Below are 7,261 nucleotides of genomic sequence, written 5' to 3'. Positions count from 1 at the left end.
TCTGTTAGATTTTATAAAGATTGGTAGTTATCTGAGCTTAAACATTTTCTCAATTGTAAAATAGGTGGGCACAAGTATTACACATCAGAAAATCCTGACAAAAGGGACACATAGTGTTTGTAACACAGTCCAACATTCCTTGTTTGTAAGTGTTGTATGTACCGTTGATGTTGATAAAAGAAAGTTTATATCTTGATTATTTTGTTGTCTAAAGCTAAACAAAACTTGCATGCAGCAGCTTTTGACTGTTTCCAGAGTGCTTATAATATACATAACTCCCTGGAAATTACTGAGCACTTTGAATTTTTTTTGTTTTTTTTTTTTAATGTCTAAAATTGTCAGTTAATATATTATTTTATGTTTGAGTAAGAATTTTAATATTGCCATATTCTGTAGTATTTTTCTTTGTATATTTCCAGTATGGCACATGATATGAGTCACTGCCTTTTTTTCTATGGTGTATGACAGTTAGAGACGCTGATTTTTTTTTCTGATAAATTCTTTCTTTGAGAAAGACAATTTTAATGTTTACAACAATAAACTATGTAAATGAACAGAATTTTGTCTTCTTTCTGGGTCAGGAAAAAATGGTGACAAAAAGCAATATGAAATAGAATTGGAGATCGATTTAGGGTAGGTCACTTATTCAACATTTGAGTTTCAAACGGACAGCCTACATCTATTCTAGCAAAAGAAACTGGGAAATTGAACTAATTGTCCAGAAAATTCAGTACAGTATTTTTCCTCAACTAGAATTGTTGAGTGTGGCAACCTGCATTTATCAGAATCAATTGAGAATATCTTAACACTTTTTAAAATTTTGCTAGGAAGTGCAGGTTTCAGAAGAGAAGTTTAGGAAACCAGATAACTTGAACTTTTGCAAGGTCTGAAGTCCTGTCAGGTTTTTGTCTTGCAGAATGTTTAGGGAGTATCTTTCTAAGATTCAGGAAGTTAACATGGATTTGAAGTGTGTTGTACATTATCTCTGGTTTTTCCAATTCCTCTAGTTATTACTGTTGTAATAAAGAAGAGGGGCCAAGCATTTTGGGCCCTTTGGACCTTGGGTCAGTGGTCTTGGCATACAGCACAACTCAGTAGAGCTGTTTCTTACAACTTTTTGTTGTCATCCTTCAGTAGATGGTGATGAGGTACACTTTGAACTTTTAGCATAATACCTCCTTCTTTAAAGTTTTTCAGATAAATTATAAAATAGCTCTTTGTCAGCTCCTGGGTCTGGTACAAGTAAGTCATACCACAGCTTCCACGATTCCACCCATCACCAACTTTTAACAAAGAAAGCAATAACGCTATAGACAGCGGCTGAAGGTCTGAGCTTCCTTCTACTCAAGGTGCTGGTCTTTGGGCAGTCAAGGTCCTGCCTAATTGGCTTCAGGTCTGCGGCAAATTCCTAATAGAAGATGGAGACCATCTTCTTCGCTGACCCCAGTGAATTACAGATGGTTTCTGGGGGCACTGAAATTTAGAGAGTACAATTGTTTATAAAATGCAAAGTTAGAAATTGCCAGTAAATTGCCACGAGAGAGTTCTTAGGTGGTAGTTTTTACTTTGCTTCCCTTCCCCCTCCTTTTTTTTTTTTTTAAAGACAGGCTTTGTGCATGGGAGAAAAAGAAGGCATGTTCAGTTATAATTTAAGGTTATTTTAACCAGATATGTTTCTCTGCAGGTAACTCTGGGGCGACAAAAGTAGTGGTCACAAAAGGGATTAAATAATAAGCGAAATATCCAATTTCCTGGCTTTTTTGAAAAGATGGGGCTTGCCATTTCCTTTTATTTTCACAACTTCTGTCCAACCAAAGCATCACACTAATAAGCAGAGAAAAAGAAAGCTCTTTAGAAATGCTGGGAGTCTGCAGAGCCGTCAGGGCTCGTCTCTCAGGTGCCTCTAGCCCCGAGACAATTACATTCCGAGTCAGAATCCCCGAGAGTTGAACCCAGAAACGAACCCTTTCGAAGGTTCTCCCTGAAGGAAGTGGCTGCGCATCACCCGAGGCCAATGAGGTGGTAGGTAGGGCGCCTCCAGAGAATTTGGGGTGAAAGGAGGGAGGAAGAACTCTCCCAAGCCCGCGTGCAGATTGAACTGGTGGCTCGTACATTCAGAAATAATTTCTAAATTGCAAAGTGGCCAGTGCTTTTTCTGCTTCACAGTTATCGAGTCAATTTCCAACCACCGGCTGCGCACGGGGTTGTAGGAGGAAAGAACCTCGCAAGCATCTCTCCTGCATCTTCCGAGATCCGCGCAGTTGAGGACTTACACTGCCCTAGTCTTTCTATGAGTAAAGCCCAGGAAAAGCAACAGACACGCTGCATTGCAAAATCCAGACGTTGCATGGGACTTCTTTAGAAAGAGATCAAAACTTTATAATGAAGGCTTCATCTCACTCTCATCTTCTCACATCCTCTTAAGTTATGTATCGTTTCAGCTATGGAAAATGCATAATCATTGTTCTGAGGATATAACCATACACTTCTCTGCGCTGAAAGGTCTCATTTTAAGTCTTCACGGTGTCTACTTCGAGTGGTTGCTTAGAACGCCTTGGCTTTATGGAGAGATGCCTTTAATTCAAAGCACGGGTGAGCAGAGCTACTGCCTGCTACTTGGGTTATGCTTCTCCGCCCGTCCAGGCGACCTCCGCAGCCTCTGTAGGCGCTCAGGCGACCCTTGCTGGGATCTTTCGCTGGGAGGTGGGGTGGGGATGGGAGACAGAGAGACGGAGTTAGACAGAATAGTGAGAGGAAAAGGAAGTTTGCATTTCTGGTTCTAACAAGAGACGCGCCTGACCCAGGAAGGTGATAGCACCTGCAGTGACAGCAGCACCCCATGACCTTACCATGTGTGTTTCTTTTTGGTGCACGACTCCGTTTCTAGAGAGTTTGGGTGCCCCTTCCACTAAAAATATCAATCACGAGTCTTACGGGACACTATTTCTCAGCGTGCAAGGGACCCGACGGGGAGAAACACATATTCTTGCCAACTTAAGAATGTCACTTGAAGGTTCAATTTCACTTTGCCTTGAGACTCTCTTGGCTTTGTTGGTGTCCGTGCGTCTACACGAATATCCAATTATCTAATTATATTTTAAACCTAGGCGTCGGTAGTGAACACTTCAAGATATGAACAGGTCTGTGATGGAGAAGTTGTATTTTATGGTAATATTTTGATCACAGAGCTTTCCAGGACAGGATACATTTCTATCTCGACAGGCCCCACATAGGGTACCAACACCAGAGCACTTCCAGGCACGTCGCGGGTTGCGCATCTTCGCGCGGCAAGCCCGGCGCCAGCTCCGCACACACGTCCGTTTCCCTTTTTATCCGCGGCGCGGCAGCGCGGAGGTGGCCTCGGAGAGTGAGGGCTGAGGGTCTTCCGGGCCGGCCTCGCCTCTGTCGGTGAGACAGGCCCGGGTCTGGAGGCCGTGTGTGCCTACAACCACCTTAAAAATGGAGAAAGGTTCTATTAACGCGCGAGGGGGGAAAGAGGCTGTTTGGTACCGCGGATTCAGCAACTTTCTTCAGTATTATTTTGCTGTTTGAATAGAAGTCTGGGACGGAGTATGTATCTCTAAGACATCTTCCTAAGGCTCCCCCCCCCCCCCCCACCTGTCACCGCTATTCGGGAACAGGAACTGTCGCTCCGTGGGCGCGCCCGGGAGTTTCTCACAATCCAATTCCTGTGCACCCGGTAAGCCAGGACCTGACTCAATTTTAGAGTCCCACAGAGGAGAGGTGGGGTTGAGGGGGGTCCCAGCCAACTCCAACCAATCATTCCTTCCCAGAGATCTCAGCAACTCCTAAAAAGGGCGCGGCTGGTGCAATAATCTTTGGCAGAGGTTCTGCTTAGATCCGTGCATGTGACAGCACTGGAACCAGAGCGATCACGATTCGTATAGCCAAATTGGGGTGGGGGGCATTCAGTCGGTATTGGCTGACTTTACTGAGAAAGAAAGATATGAATTCCAAACAAGGTCATCATTTTCTAACAATTCGATTTTAATAATCAAATAAACGCAGAAATCCAATTTTTCATTTTTACTTTTAAATTTTACTAGAAATCCCTACTTGGACATCACACGTAACCATTTAGGACAGTAAGGCTGTTATTTAAAGCCATTTTCCCTCAGTGTATCTCCTGAGCACGACTGGAAACGACCGCTGGGTCCCGCAAGGACTTTTCTCCCACTTTAATCTTGGCGTTTCCTTAGGGAAAGTACAGCTTCGGCAGGGTCGGAGGGCGCCTCCTTGAGCGGCGGGTGAGCATCAGCGCAGGAGCGCAGGGCCCACCCCACTCCGGGGGCGTAAGGAGGAGAGCCGCACCCCTAGTTCCCAGCCGAGAAGTGCGCTCCCGGCCCAACTGACAGCGGCGGGAGGACTCGGGAGAGCGAGGCTCTAGCCGCTTACTCCTCCCCCCCACCCTCCCCCGCCCGCTTTCCCACTTGGCCCTCTTGTAGCGTGGTCTGATTTCGAGGCCCCAGGATTACTGAAGAGAACATGCCTTCTTGTGGTTCGGCCGAGGGTGAATGTGGAGATGCAAGCGCTCCCACTGCCCATTGCGTTTTGGAGACTGAGAGTTTGACTCCGCACGTTGCGCCAAAGACTTTACCAGGGGAGCCTCGGAACCATTAGGACAAATTCACCAGGGTTAACTCTCTGTTTTCCTCCTTTTCCTGCCCTGCCCTTCCCAGCTGCTCCTTGCTTCCCTCCCACCCCCAGCTGTTCCTTGCCCCGTTCCCCACCGCGGGAGGCGGCAACAGGTTTCCGACGCCGCTGGGCCAGGTTCCGTGCGTCGGGGCTTGAGCACGTGCGGCCCAGCGCGCCTCCGGCTTCCCCTACGCCTACCCGTTAGTGGTCAACCTTGGGTCTACGGGGCATCCATCCACACCACGCGGGGGGAACCATTTTTTCCAGTTGTGGGGGAGAACAAAAGAGTGGGGCAGAGGCGACAGGGCGCATCCGCACCGCGGGAAGAGCCGAGAGAGGGACCCACACGTCTGTGCCACACGCGTGCCACTTGTGCTCTCAACTCCCACGCTCGGGGGAGAGATGGCGCGCATCCTGGCCCCGCTTTCCGATCTCCTGGAGACCGAGTTCTGAGCCCAAGGCCCGGGAGCCGCAGGAAGCGACTCGTCAGGTGGCCACATCAGTACTGCGCTCTCGGAGGGGCGGTGGGGCAGCCACTCTGCCTCTCCGCCTGCCGCGGGGAGCGCTCCTGGCTTCCTTGAAGACACCGACTGCCGGTGGCTGGCTGCCCTCTTCTTAGCTTAGCCGAGTTCTGTTTGGCTTGCTCAGCGGGTCTGGACAGAGCGCCGAACAGGGACCGGGATCTTTGGAGAGATTGGCTTCTATGCTTTCCTCCGCGTTTCTTCTTCCCCTAGTTAATCTCTCTCACTCCTTTTTCTTTGTATTTCTACAGAAACTTGTGTGTAGAGAAACTAGGATTTCCAGGACACGTGCCACGTGTCTTAACAGATACAGTGCCCAAATACATGTCAGAGATTTCTCCGGGGCAGTAGAGGGTGATGGAAGGACTGCTGCACGAGTGAGGACTCCGTCGGGTACCGGAGGGACTTCAGAGAACCCGAACTTGCTAAGATTTTCTGCCTCCGGAAGCTTGCAGGAAAGGATTGTGCTGACTATCTCAAAACAATTGGACTTTTACAAAGGGTGTGGAGGTAGAAAGAGACTCTTGATCAGTAGGCTGCAAGTAGGTCACTGTTTTTCAAACCGAGGGTCCCCACCCACTCATGGTTTGTAAAGTCAATATAGTGAGTTGTGATCAGAATTTTCTTTCCAAGAAATAAAGGAATAACAGCATAGAAATCATGAGTGCTTTGCACAGAGTAGCCAAACTATGAAAAGTTTAAGTATTTCTTGCTGGAACTTTCCTTGGGCTATAACATAAAATATATTTGTGAGTTTGGGTCTGACTCAAAAAATTTGAGAGCCCCCCCCTAAAAAAAATTTTGAGAGCCCACTGTTGATGGACCTGACTGGGCTGGAAGCAAAGGGGAGAGGATGTCTATACTGAGAGATACTGAGAAGGGAATTTCAGCAATGCAGTGATGTTTTGTGATCAGTTCTCTCTCTCTCTCTCTCTCTCTCTCTCTCTCTTTTTTTTTTTGGTCCCCCATCTCCTCACTGCCTCTCTCCTACTCCAGTGGGGTTCCACATATCTTTATCCCCTCGCCTGTTATGTGCTTGGAGCCCTGCTGGGGATCATGAGTGAGGGCCCAGGAAGGAGCACATAAAGCCACCCGTTTTTCCTTTCTCTCAGCAACCTAGTGCCTGAGAAGAGAGTCAACAGTTATTGGGGAAGCTCCATGGAAGGGAGGGGAGTCCAAGTCACATTGTCTACTGACTACATGCTGGGCTGTCCTATTTGTATGCCCAACACAAGGAAGGGAGCAGAAGCTTTTGAGAGAGAGAGAGAGAGAGAGAGAGTTAAGGGAGAATAAAGATAATGAAACATGTGAATGCTCGTCTGAGTGGGGACTGAGGAGATGGAAGAGGAGGGAGAAACTTGAGGAGGTGTTTAATCAGAGTGCCAGGGTTGAAGGCAAGCAGAGGTGGGAAGGAGAGGACTAAAGTGCCAGAGAAATCTAGGATTCTGGGCACGGAGAGTAATGTGATAAGCTTAAAGAAAACTGAAGAGATAAAGGAGGGCAATTATAGAGGGTGCATAAAGGATGTGGGGGTGCGGGTGGGGGTGGGATGGGCAGGTCTGAGATGAAAGTTGGATGTAAAGAGCACAGCACAAGGGTTATGAAAAGAGAGGGTGGCTTTAGGTGTGGGAAGCCTTGGCCTGTTGAGGACCACAGAGAAGTTTCACGTTTTGTCATCAAGGAATTAAAAGGAGCAAAACCATTGGCATGGAAAGGTTCCTCTCCTGTCATTCCATTCTCGCTGAAAGGTTTGAAAGCTGGCTTGTTTCTTAAGGAGTGCTACAATCTTTAAGCAGGGGGACATGGACTACCTTCCAAGATTCAGGCCAATAGGAAAGGTAGAACCAGCTGTCAGAGGAGGCCACCTTCCTTGGTTTCCGAGGTTCTCCATCACAAATTTTCTACCTACCATATGTGGCAAGGCTGGATCTCATCTCATGTAATCCTCTTAGCTCTAACCTGTGATGTTCCCATTATTCCTTCCATTTTTACAAATGAGAAGATGAGGCTCAAAAATATTGTTAAATATCCTGGCCTGTTAGTACGTGGCATAGCTGCAATTTAAACTCAGGACAAGGAGACTC

Source organism: Mustela erminea, chromosome 8 (assembly GCF_009829155.1).
Source record: "Mustela erminea isolate mMusErm1 chromosome 8, mMusErm1.Pri, whole genome shotgun sequence".
NCBI classification, from domain to species: domain Eukaryota; kingdom Metazoa; phylum Chordata; class Mammalia; order Carnivora; family Mustelidae; genus Mustela; species Mustela erminea.
Note: the sequence above shows the minus strand (reverse complement) of the source record.